This window comes from Scyliorhinus torazame, chromosome 19 (assembly GCF_047496885.1).
Source record: "Scyliorhinus torazame isolate Kashiwa2021f chromosome 19, sScyTor2.1, whole genome shotgun sequence".
NCBI lineage: Eukaryota > Metazoa > Chordata > Chondrichthyes > Carcharhiniformes > Scyliorhinidae > Scyliorhinus > Scyliorhinus torazame.
Window position 1 is genome coordinate 36,696,133 of NC_092725.1, and position 13,815 is coordinate 36,709,947.

A 13,815-nucleotide genomic window follows, 5' to 3' on the forward strand; every position below is an offset into this window, starting at 1 on the left:
TGAGAGAAAACGGTGTTCTTTCTGATGGAACCTGCAGCATGTTTAATGTTGTTTGTACTAGTATTGTTAAATGTTGTATGTTAGACCGGAAATATTTTTCCATGGCCCCACGCCAGCACCCTTCCGACGCCCACTGGCAGTCAGAGAAACTAGTTTGTCCGGACGCTAGTTCAGAGGAACTAGTTTGTCCGCAGAGACTTGTTAATGTCCCAGACGCCAGTTCAGAGGAACTCGTCTGTCGACAGATGCACAGACCCCCGTTCATAACGGCCCTTCTGGTTCGAAGGAAGAACCAATACGGCAACCCCCCACGATGACTACATTTCTTGCCTGTTCTTGTCGGTTGCTCAGGCAGTGGAGAAACGGCATTGGGACCTGCCCTTCTTGGGAACCCCCCTCTGGTCAACTACACTCGGGTAGAGCACACACGGCATTGGTCGCCGTCCTACCCGGGGACTCCATCCAAATGTTACCCATTAGAACAAAGAACAAAGAAATGTACAGCACAGGAACAGGACCTTCGGGCCTCCAAGCCCGTGCCGACCATGCTTCCCGACTAAACTACAATCTTCTACACTTCCTGGGTCCGTATCCCTCTATTCCCATCCTATTCATGTATTTGTCAAGATGCCCCTTAAGAACAAAGAACAAAGAAATGTACAGCACAGGAACAGGCCCTTCGGCCCTCCAAGCCCGTGCCGACCATACTACCCGACTAAACTACAATCTTCTACACTTCCTGGGTCCGTATCCTTCTATTCCCATCCTATTCATATATTTGTCAAGATGCCCCTTAAATGTCCCTATCGTCCCTGCTTCCACTACCTCCTCCGGTAGTGAGTTCCAGGCACCCACTACCCTCTGCGTAAAAAACTTGCCTCGTACATCTACTCTAAACCTTGCCCCTCTCACCTTAAACCTATGCCCCCTAGTAATTGACCCCTCTACCCTGGGGAAAAGCCTCTGACTATCCACTCTGTCTATGCCCCTCATAATTTTGTAGACCTCTATCAGGTCTCCCCTCAACCTCCTTCGTTCCAGTGAGAACAAACCGAGCTTATTCAACCGCTCCTCATATGCCCTTTGTATCTCCTTTTTACGTCGGGAGTTGGCCAACCCAGGTGGCTACACACCCTCCTTGTGATCCTAACGCGAAGTGTGAAGGATCACATAACTGCGTTGTTCTTCATTCCCTGACCCGGCGAGCACTCTTCTATGGCCTCTACACTGACCATAACTATGCAAGAAATTTTTAACTGACAATTCTGAGGGGCGCTATGTATGGACCAGGCAACATTCTGGTAAATCTCTTCTGCACCCTCTCTAAAGCCTCCACATCCTTCTGGTAGTGTGGCGACCAGAATTGAACACTATACTCCAAGTGTGGCCTAACTAAGGTTCTATACAGCTGCAACATGACTTGCCAATTCTAATACTCAATGCCCCGGCCAATGAAGGCAAGCATGCCGTATGCCTTCTTGACTACCTTCTCCACCTGTGTTGCCCCTTTCAATGACCTGTGGACCTGTACTCCTAGATCTCTTTGACTTTCAATACTCTTGAGGGTTCTACCATTCACTGTATATTCCCTACCTGCATTAGACCTTCCAAAATGCATTACCTCACATTTGTCCGGATTAAACTCCATCGCCATCTCTCCGCCCAAGTCTCCAAACAATCTAAATCCTGCTGTATCCTCCGACAGTCCTCATCGCTATCCGCAATTCCACCAACCTTTGTGTCGTCTGCAAACTTACTAATCAGACCAGTTGCATTTTCCTCCAAATCATTTATATATACTACAAAGAGCAAAGGTCCCAGCACTGATCCCTGTGGAACACCACTGGTCACAGCCCTCCAATTAGAAAAGCATCCTTCCATTGCTACTCTCTCTGCCTTCTATGGCCTAGCCAGTTCTGTATCCACCTTGCCAGCTCACCCCATTGCGGCCCATACGCACCTCATTTCGGCAAGCTTTGTTCAAAAAGTTTGTTTTGTTTCAGGTAACCCTTAGGTTGCCAAACCTCTGCTATTTACATCCTCAAACATTTGGATGGTAAATTGCACAGTCTGCGAGGTGGCTCGCACTGTTTCAGTATTTGTAAGTGTGTCTTGTCCTGAAATTCGTTTTTTGGAGAGAAAAAAATGAGGGAGTCACACATAGTGACCAATTATAAAGGGAGTAATTGGCACTAAAGGACAGACAGGCTATCATACGAGATATTAAACCAAGATAGTAACACACACTATGCTTGATCCCACAGAACTCCAGAAGCTCCAGGACCAGAGAAGAGAAGAGAAGAGAAAAGAGAAAGAGGAAGAACCATGAGGACATCCTCCGTGTTGCTCATCACCATAATGGACATTTGGTTGCGTGAAATCGCGAACCCCCTGACCTTGGATGGGCCGAAGTCCCGCCCAGAAATTGCCTGTCCCGCCGGCGTAAATTAAAGTAGGTATTTACCGGCGGGACAAGGTGGCGTGGGCGGGCTCCAGGGTCCTGGGGGGGGGCGCAGGGCGGTCTGACCCCGGGGGGTGCCCCTACGATGGCCTGGCCCGCGATCGGGGCCCACCGATCCGCGGGCGGGCCTGTGCCGTGGGGGCACTCTTTCCCTTCCGCCTCCGGAACGGCCTCCACCATGGCGGAGGCGGAAGAGACTCTCCCCACTGCGCATGCGCAGGAAACTGTCGGCGACCGCTGACGCTCCCGCGCATGCGCCGCCCCGAATGTCATTTCCGCGCCAGCTGGCGGGGCAACAAACGCCATTTCCGCCAGCTGGCGGGGCAACAAACACCATTTCCGCCAGCTGGCGGGGCGGAAATCCCTCCGGCGCCGGCCTAGCTCCTCAATGTCGGGGCTCAGCCCCCAAAGATGCGGAGCATTCCGCACCTTTGGGGCGGCGCGATGCCCGTCTGATTGGCGCCGTTTTGGGCGCCAGTCGGCGGACATCACGCCGTTGGGGGAGAATTTCGCCCCAGATATGAATTAACAATTGACCTGGGTGAATTGCCTTTTGTGGAAGAGAGTGTTCTTGCCCTCAGGTTAGGTCATCAACTGACGTGGTGGTCAAATGCATTCTTACACGAGATATATTGTACAAATCAATCTTTATAAGTATTTGTTGATTTACTGATTACTTGTTCCAAAGAACCGCGCGTCATATGGCTTGGACTCAAATACAACCGTTTCAGGTGAGGTGACCAATCTCACTTTTATGTATTGTCCCCTTTTTCTCTGAGTCCCGAACGTTGGGTGGTCTTCTTACGGGATTGCTGGTCCTGCAGGTCTCATTGCTGGTCCTGCAGGTCTCATTCCTGGTCCTGCAGGTCTCGCTTCTGAGCCTGCTAGCGTCTCCCGTTTTATCCAGTTCTCCCAGCAAGAAGCTGCATTAGCCACTTTGACCCTGACGTGTTACCCGTTTTTTCTCAAAGCTAGCTTGCTAAAACAGTACACATTTGCTGTCCTTGCTCTCTTTATCTATCTGTGTCCAGCATTCTTAGCAATTATCGAGATTTCATGCTGAATGGTTCTGATCACGCTTGCAAAGACATGTGGGGCGCGATTCTCCGCTCCCGCGCCGGTTGGGAGAATCGCCTGGGTCTCCAGATTTTCCCGCGACGCCGGTCCGACGCCCTCCTGCGATTCTCCCAAGCGGCGGGAACTGCCCCGTCGAGTTCCGTGCGGCGCAGGCTGGAGAATCGCACGAGACACCCAAAATGGCGATTCTCCGGCACCCCTGCTATTCTCAGGCCCGGATGGGCTGAGCGGCCAGCCCAAAACGGTGGGTTCCCCCCGACGCCATCCGCACCTGGGGCGAAATTCTCCCCCAACGGCGCGATGTCAGCCGACTGACGCCCAAAACGGCGCCAATCAGACGGGCATCGCGCCACCTCAAAGGTGCGGAATGCTCCGCATCTTTGGCGGCCGAGCCCCAACATTGAGGGGCTACGCCGACGCCGGAGGGATTTCCGCCCCGCCAGCTGGCGGAAATGGCGTTTGTTGCCCCGCCAGCTGGCGCGGAAATGACAATCGGGGCGGCGCATGCGCGGGAGTGTCAGCGGCCGCAGACAGTTTCCCGCGCATGCGCAGTGGGGAGAGTCTCTTCCGCCTCCGCCATGGTGGAGGCCGTGGCGGAGGCGGAAGGGAAAGAGTGCCCCTACGGTACAGGCCCGCCCGCGGATCGGTGGGCCCCGATCGCGGGCCAGGCCACCGTGGGTTCACCCCCCGGGGTCAGATCGCCCCACGCCCCCCCCAGGACCCTGGAGCCCGCCCACGCCGCCTGGTCCCGCCGGTAAATACCAACTTTAATTTACGCCGGCGGGACAGGCAATTTCTGGGCGGGACTTCGGCCCATTCGGGCCGGAGAATTGAGTGGGGGGTCCCGCCAACCGGTACGGCCCGATTCCCGCCCCCGCCCAATCTCCGGTACCGGAGACTTCGGCGGGCGGCGAGGGCGGGATTCACGGCGGCCAACGGCCATTCTCCGACCTGCTGGGGGGTCGGAGAATGGCGCCCCAGGCCACTGCCGGCGGGAACAGCGCGGGAACGCTGGGGGGGGGGCGGCCTGCGGTGGGGGGAAGGGGGATCCAGCACCGGGGGGGGCCTCAAATGGGATGTGGCCCGCGATCGGTGCCCACCGATCGTCGGGCCGTCCTCTCTGAAGGAGGACCTCCTTTCTTCCGCAGCCCCGCAACATCCGTATGACATCTTCTTGTGGGGCGGACTCGGAGAGGATGGCAACCGCGGGTGACGCCAGTTTTGTGGTGCCGGCCGCGTCATGTATACGGCGCCGCCTTTACGCGGCGCCAAGGCCTGGCGCGTGTAAATGATGCTGCGCCGCTCTTAGCCCATTATCGGGCCCCGAATCGGTCGGGATAGGGGCCGTTTTGCCCCGTCGTGAACCTCGACGGCGTTCACGACGGCGCAAACACTCTGCCTCCATTTCGGAGAATCCCGCCCAAGCTGTTTCAAAGGCCTTCTGTGGTATAAGTTTTCTACATTTTTCATCATACTTTGGAGAAGTTTAGCCTTCAGCCATGCGGCTACAGTGTCACATTTTGACCTCCCCTTTTTGGAATGAAGGAGTTGTAATTTCATTCTTGGAAATATTGGTTCGAGGTCTCCGCCACCAGAGATTCGGCGGGCCGGGAATCGCGCCGCGCCGGTTGGCGGGCCCACCCCCGCCAATTCTCCGGCCTGCGATGGACCGAAGTCCCGCTGCTGGAATGCCTGTCCCGCCAGCGTGGATTAAACCACCTTTTGAACGGCGGGACAAGGCAGCGCGGGCGGGCTCCAGGTTCCTGGAGGCTGATCTGGCCCCGGGGGGTGCCCCCACGGTGACTTGGTCTGCGATCGGGGCCCACCGATCGGCGGGCAGGCCTGCGCCGTGGGGGCACTCTTTTTCTTCCGCCTTCGCCATGGTCTTCACTATGGCGGAGGCAGAGGAAACCCCCTCCCCTGCGCATGCGCGGGGATGACGTCAGCAGCCGCTGACGTTCCCGCACATGCTCAGGCCTGCGTCGCCCGGCGAAGACCTTTCGGCCCCGGCTGGTGTGGCACCAAAGGCCTTTCCCGCCAGCCGGTTGAGCAGAAACCGCTCCGGCGTGGGCCTAGCCCCTCAAGGTGAGGGCTTGGCCCCTGACCTTTGGGGCGGCCCGAAGCCAGAGTGGTTCCCGCCACTCCATCACGCCGGGACCCCCCCCCCCCCCCGCCCCGCCAGCTAGGGGAGAATCCCCTCCCCGATATTTGCAGATAATAATGATAATAATAATCTTTATTATCACGAGTAGGCTTACATTGACATTGCAATGAAGTTACTGTGAAAATCCCAGGCACATTCCGGCGTCTGTTCAGATACACAGAGGGAGAATTCAGAATATCCAAATGACCTAATGCCTAATAGCACGTCTTTCAGGACGGTACCGTGGGCAGCACGGTAGCATTGTGAATAGCACAATTGCTTCACAGCTCCAGGGTCCCAGGTTCAATTCCGGCTTGGGTCACTATCTGTGCGGAGTCTGCACATCCTCCCCGTGTGTGCGTGGGTTTCCTCCGGGTGCTCCGGTTTCCTCCCACAGTCCAAAGATGTGCAGGTTAGGTGGATTGGCCATGATAAATTGCCCTTAGTGTCCAAAATTACCCTTAGTGTTGGGTGGGGTTAATGGGTTATGGGGATAGGGTGGAGGTGTTGACCTTGGGTAGGGTGTTCTTTCCAAGAGCCGGTGCAGACTCGATGGGCCGAATGGCCTCCTTCTGCACTGTAAAAACTATGACTTGTGGCAGGAAACCAGAGCACCCGGAGGAAACCCACGTAGACACGGTGAGAATGTGTAAGCTCCGCACAGACAGTGACCCAAGCTGGGAATCGAACCTGGGACCCTGGCACTAGCCACTATGCTACCGTGCTGCCTATCTTGATCAATGGGAAATGCGCCTCAGGATATCCTGCAACAAACTGATCATGGAGTCCTTTCTTACAAGTCTATCCCTCAGATTATTCTTATAGCCAACCATTATTCAGTTTTGGTTTATAGTTAATGGTAGACTTACGGGAGCCCAAATGCAAAATGTGTTCCTTCTACGACCACTGTTCACTTCTGTATTATTTCCTCTCGTGTTAGGAATACAGTTGATGATTCTGGCATTCTGTTTGAATTTTCCCAATTATGGGGGAATTTAGCGTGGCGTTTCCACCTATCCTGTTTGGGCTGTGGGTGTGACGCTCACGTAGATACGTGGAGAATGTGCAAATTCCACACGAACAGTGACCCGGTGCCAGGATCGAACCCGGGTCCTCGGCTTTGTGAGGCAGCAGTGCTAACCACTGTGCCACTGTATTGCCCAGGAATTTGGCATTCGAAGATATGCCCAGTGAAATATGTTTTTACAAAATGTGAATAATTTATGCAAGTTCGGTCCTTTCCCGACTAATTTTATGAACAGTGCACTTGTTAAATTAAGACTCGGGCATAGCACCAATGTATCAATGAAGTCATGTTTAACAGTTTTGACCCCTCATTATTAAGAATATTTGATTGTTCTCGAGAGACCCTTTGTGGCACGCTTTGGGGAAAAATGCTTGGACCCTTGATTTTTTTATTATGGTAGCGGTAAAGTATGGAGGGCAATGTACGTACACGTCGTGCTTGAATTGATTATTTTTCCTGCTGATGTTCCACAGTGCCCCAGTGATCATGTAATCCCTACGGTGCCGGCAGAAGCCATTCAGCCCATCAAGTCTGCACCTTCTCTTGGAAAGAGCACTCTACCTTAACTCACACCATCTCTGCACATGATTAATCCACCTAACCTGGACATCTTTGGTCAATGAGGACAATTTAGTCGGCGTTTGAACCACTTGAATGAGTATATCTCATTGATAAAGATGATTGTCCCGTAACATTATGGATTGTGCCCTCACAGTTAACACAGAGACTCATTGCTACAATAACGGTGTAGTTATTATTCCTACCCACAATTACAGGGCCAGATGTACCTGTCGATTGTAGGCCATGAAGTCATATAAACTTATGTTTATACGAACAAGGAGCAGGTGTGGGTCATTAAGTTTGAGGACTCCCAAAGCGAGTTTCACCAGAGTGAAAGACATTGTCTTGTCACTAATTCCAGGTCGGTCCTGTCATTCAGACAGCGTCTCATCAGCAATGGGGATGGACGAGACCAGAACATTGGCAGTCAGGTACTTGTCCACGAAGCTGGATACTTCAGAGCAGCAGGATTTCAGCATGGCCTTGAACATTTATGTTCTCCCCTCCTTCTGCCAAGTCAATATGCTGACTCACTGATCCGAGTGGCAAATCACACCTGGGCAAGACACAGGCATCAACGAAGCTGGTTTTATTCATATGATTCAGAAAGCAGCGGTCATTGAATCTATACAAGGTATCTGAGAAAGATGAGTAAAATCACAGTTAGATTCATTCAGAGTGTCAGGCAGGTCTCACAGTGGTGCATGTCATCTGACTGGCACCGATAGAGGCTGGCAGCACCGAAAGATGAAGGAGTTGTTGCATTTGCCAATGGTATCAACCGCCTCACTGTCCTCACACGACATATTGCTGCAGAACTTTCCACCTCCCTCACATAGTGCAATGGGACCTAGCAAAGAGAAAGGAAGTGTTACTTAGTGTAACAATCGGAAGCTCTGCGTGTCCATGTGTGCTTCAACTGAGTTATTGGGTGCAGGGACTTTGCAGATTACTCGCAGTGTGGTCCAACCAAGAAACATGGAACATAATTGTTCATTGTACACCAGGCTGCACTGGCCAAGGCAACTGCTAAGCAGAACCGTGAACACTGCTTCCAGCGGTAATATGGGGACCAGAACTGCTCACAGTTCTCCAAGTGTGGTTTACCTGCATGCTTACTTTCAGCAACTAATGCACAAGGACACCAAGGTCTCGCTAAGCATCCACCTCTTTCAATTTAGACCCATTCAAATAATAATCTGCTTCCCTATTTTTTGCTACCAAAGCAGATAACCTCGCATTTATCCACATTATACTGCAATTGCCATTCACGTGCCCACTAGCTCAGCCTGTCCAACTCCCGCTGATGCATGTCTGCATCCTCCTCACACCTCACCCTCCCACCTAACTTTGTATCATCCGCAAATTTGGCGATCATACAAAAGAACAAAGAACAAAGAAATGTACAGCACAGGAACAGGCCCTTCGGCCCTCCAAGCCCATGCTGCCCGACTAAACTACAATCTTCTACACATCCTGGGTCCGTATCCCTCTATTCCCATCCTGTTCATAAGACCATAAGACCATAAGACATAGGAGTGGAAGTAAGGCCATTCGGCCCATCGAGTCTACTCCACCATTCAATCATGGCTGATTTCAACTCCATTTACCCGCTCTCTCTCCATAGCCCTTAATTCCTCGAGAAATCAAGAATTTATCAACTTCTGTCGAAAAGACACTCAACGTCGTGGCCTCCACCGCCCTCTGTGGCAATGAATTCCACAGACCCACACTCTCTGGCTGAAGAAATTTCTCCTCATCTCTGTTCTAAAGTGACTCCCTGTTATTCTAAGGCTGTGCCCCCGGGTCCTAGTCTCCCCTGTTAATGGAAACAACTTCCCTACATCCACCCTATCTAAGCCATTTATTATCTTGTAAGTTTCTATTAGATCTCCCCTCAACCTCCTAAACTCCAATGAATATAATCCCAGGATCCTCAGACGTTCATCGTATGTTAGGCCTACCATTCCTGGGATCATCCGTGTGAATCTCCGCTGGACCCGCTCCAGTGCCAGTATGTCCTTCCTGAGGTGTGGGGCCCAAAATTGCTCACAGTATTCTAAATGGGGCCTAACTAATGCTTTATAAAGCTTCAGAAGTACATCTCTGCTTTTATATTCCAAGCCTCTTGAGATGAATGACAACATTGCATTTGCTTTCTTAATTACGGACTCAACCTGCAAGTTTACCTTTAGAGAATCCTGGACTAGGACTCCCAAGTCCCTTTGCACTTCAGCATTATGAATTTTGTCACCGTTTAGAAAATAGTCCACGCCTCTATTCTTTTTTCCAAAGTGCAAGACCTCGCACTTGCACACGTTGAATTTCATCAGCCATTTCTTGGACCACTCTCCTAAACTGTCTAAATCTTTCTGCAGCCTCCCCACCTCCTCCATACTACCTGCCCCTCCACCTATCTTTGTATCATCGGCAAACTTAGCCAGAACGCCCTCAGTCCCGTCATCTAGATCGTTAATATATAAAGAGAACAGCTGTGGCCCCAACACTGAACCCTGCGGGACACCACTCGTCACCGGTTGCCATTCCGAAAAAGAACATTTTATCCCAACTCTCTGCCTTCTGCCTGACAGCCAATCGTCAATCCATGTTAGTACCTTAAAATAAGAGCCATGGGCCCTTATTTTACTCAGCAGTCTCCCGTGAGGCACCTTATCAAAGGCCTTTTGGAAGTCAAGATAGATAACATCCATTGGCTCTCCTTGGTCCTATTTGTTATCTCTTCAAAGAACTCTAACAGGTTTGTCAGGCAAGACCTTCCCTTACTAAATCCATGCTGACTTGTCCTAATCCGACCCTGCACTTCCATGAATTTAGAAATCTCATCCTTAACAATGGATTCTAGAATCTTGCCAACAACTGAGGTTAGGCTAATTGACCTATTATTTTCCATCTGTTTCCTTGTTCCCTTCTTGAACAGGGGGGTTACAACAGCGATTTTCCAATCCTCTGGTACTTTCCCTGACTCCAGTGACTTTAGAAACATGGGGCGAAATTCTCCATTATCGGCGGAAAGTCCGCCGATCGGCGCAAAAAACGGCGCAAATCCCACTTGCGTCACGTCATAAAAATGGGCCGATAGTCTGCGGCCCGAAATGGGCTAGCAGCGACGTAACGGGATCCGCGCTTGCGCAGTGGTTCACGCCGTGCAGCGTCATACGCGCTGCACGGCGTGACGGCTCATAAGGCCGCGCAGCTCCCCCCCACCCGACCGGAACAGCCGACCGCAACACCCGACTTGATGGCTGGCCGTCGCTCAGCCCCGAGGTTCGAGTCACGCGATGTGGAGGCGCTCCTGGACGCGGTGGAGCAGAGGAGGGACGCCCAGTATCCCGGGCACGGCCGCAGAGTTGCCCCACGCCACAGCCGGCGTCTGTGGAGGGAGGTGGCAGAGGCCGTCACCGCTGTGGCCCTAACACCACGGACAGGCACCCAGTGCCACAAGAAGGTGAACGACCTCGTCACAGCAGGCAGGGTGAGCCTCCCCATATCCCCCATATCCCCCCTCCCCCAAATCCCCCCCTCCCCCATATCCCCCCCTCCCCCATATCCCCCCTCCCCCATATCCCCCATATCCCCCCTCCCCCATATCCCCCCTCCCCCATATCCCCCCTCCCCCATATCCCCCATATCCCCCCTCCCCCATATCCCCCCCTCCCCCATATCCCCCATATCCCCCCCTCCCCCATATCCCCCATATCCCCCCTCCCCCATATCCCCCATATCCCCCCCTGCCCCATATCCCCCCTCCCCCATATCCCCCCTCCGCCATATCCCCCATATCCCCCCTCCCCCATATCCCCCATATCCCCCCCTCCCCCATATCCCCCCTCCCCCATATCCCCCATATCCCCCCTCCCCCATATCCCCCCCTCCCCCATATCCCCCATATCCCCCCCTCCCCCATATCCCCCATATCCCCCCTCCACCATATCCCCCATATCCCCCCTGCCCCATATCCCCCCTCCCCCATATCCCCCCTCCGCCATATCCCCCATATCCCCCCTCCCCCATATCCCCCATATCCCCCCTCCCCCATATCCCCCATATCCCCCCTCCCCCATATCCCCCATATCCCCCCTCCCCCATATCCCCCCTCCCCCATATCCCCCCTCCCCATATCCCCCCTCCCCCATATCCCCCATATCCCCCATATTCCCCCCTCCCCCATATCCCCCCTCCCCCATATCCCCCATATCCCCCCTCCCCCATATCCCCCCTCCCCCATATCCCCCCTCCCCCATATCCCCCCCTCCCCCATATCCCCCATATCCCCCATATCCCCCCTCCCCCATATCCCCCCTCCCCCATATCCCCCATATCCCCCATATTCCCCCCTCCCCCATATCCCCCTCCCCATATCCCCCATATTCCCCCCTCCCCCAAATCCCCCCTCCCCCATATCCCCCATATCCCCCCTCCCCCATATCCCCCATATCCCCCCTCCCCCATATCCCCAAGTGAATCCAGCCCTAACCTTAACCTCTGCAATGCACGCGCAACCGATGGCGTGCATTCATATACCTGCCTAACACTGTTGCTTTTTACCCCTGCCACCACCCCGACCCCCCCCCCCCAGGAGAAGCGCGCACACAACAATAGGGAGCATGTGAGGACTGGAGGAGGGCCCGCTGATGAGAGGCCACTGACCGTACACGAGGAAAGGGCCCTGGAACTGGCTGGCGGACCTGAGGACCGGGAGGTTGCTGATGCAGAGGTCGGGGCCCCACGAGCAAGTGAGCCACCAACAGCCCGTCCCCATATCCCCCCTCCCCTATATCCCCCTCCCCCGTATCACCTGATCACTGCCTGATGTCTAACCATGCATGCTTCATTGTGTATCGCAGGACCAAACGTCCAGGCACCCATCCCCGCAGATGCAGACCGCCCGCAGGATGCCCCTCGGAGACCACAGGAGACGGAGAGACCCGCACCCTCCAGCATGCGACGCCCGCAGGATGCCCCTCGGAGACCACAGGAGACGGAGAGACCCGCACCCTCCAGCATGCGACGCCCGCAGGATGCCCCTCGGAGACCATGGGAGACGGAGAGACCCGCACCCTCCAGCATGCGACGCCCGCAGGATGCCCCTCGGAGACCACAGGAGACGGAGAGACCCGCACCCTCCAGCATGCGACGCCCGCAGGATGCCCCTCGGAGACCACGGGAGACGGAGAGACCCGAACCCTCCAGCATGCGACGCCCGCAGGATGCCCCTCGGAGACCACGGGAGACGGAGAGACCCGCACCCTCCAGCATGCGACGCCCGCAGGATGCCCCTCGGAGACCACAGGAGACGGAGAGACCCGTACCCTCCAGCATGCGACGCCCGCAGGATGCCCCTCGGAGACCACGGGAGACGGAGAGACCCGAACCCTCCAGCATGCGACGCCCGCAGGATGCCCCTCGGAGACCACGGGAGACGGAGAGACCCGCACCCTCCAGCATGCGACGCCCGCAGGATGCCCCTCGCACACCACGGGAGACGGAGAGACCTGGAGCAACAGGGAGACGACACCCCCGTCACGTGCGGGAGCGACCACCCAGCGATGAGGGGTGCAGCCACAGGCCCCCGTCACATCCGAGCCAGGACACCACTACCCAGGACACCGCTATCCAGGACACCCCTACCCGGGACACCACTACCCGGGACAGCACTACCCGGGACAGCACTACCCGGGACAGCACTACCCAGGACACCCCTACCCGGGAAGACGAAATACCGGACAGTGACTCAAAGTGGATGGGTGGAGACGAACACCCACCCCAAAGTGCCATGGACTCAGAGTGGGACGAAGAGCACGACACAACGCCACTGCTGTCACCAACACCCTCCACCATCGCAGAAACACTCACCACGGTTGGGCACTTTAGTGATGAGGCGTCTGGTACACTCACTGGTGCGCACAACACAGCCGTCCCGGTACAGCAGGTGGAGGTAGCAGCAGCAGAGGGACCGGGCGGTCGGAGGGCAGCCCAGGCCAAGCGAACATCTGCCGCCCAGATGGATCCCGGGTTCCTGCAGTTACCACACCCACACATAGATCCGATGCAACCACTGACACGGAGACGAGCGAATAGGCTGACGGGTGGCTTGCGGCGGCTGCGGTCGCAGGTGGAGGAGTCCACCCGCGTCCAGGAGCTGGGAGTGGTCCCGGTCATGCGTGCCACCCAGGCTGACACCGCACGGGTGGCGTCCGCGGTGGAGGCAATGGGTGCGACGGTGTCAGACATGGGGAACGGTTTGCGAGGCCTGGGGCCTTCCGTGCAGGCGGCCCAGGAAATGGCTGCCCTCTCACAGGAGGCCATGAGCCAGTGCCAGCGCCAGATGGCAGAGGCGCTCAACGCCATAGCCCAGTCTCAGCAGGATATGGCCCAGTCTCAGCAGGCCATGGCCCAGTCTCAGCAGGCCATAGCCCAGTCTCTGCAGGCCATGGCCCAGTCTCTGCAGGCCATGGCCCAGTCTCAGCAGGCCATCGCTGAGGGCATCGGCGCCAGTGGCCATGTGCGAGCTGGCGTCGCACTGTC

At 55.3% G+C, this 13,815-nt stretch overlaps 1 long non-coding RNA gene across 1 annotated transcript in view; it reads right to left on the reverse strand.

Annotated features, from left to right (window-relative positions):
- Positions 1-7,843: 7,843 nt before the first annotated feature.
- LOC140395904 (uncharacterized) overlaps positions 7,844-13,815 on the reverse strand; it is a 36,289-nt gene continuing 30,317 nt past the window's right edge. The window contains exon 3 of the long non-coding RNA XR_011936383.1: positions 7,844-8,119. This is a non-coding gene — a long non-coding RNA (uncharacterized lncRNA). The remainder of the gene's footprint in view (positions 8,120-13,815) is intronic.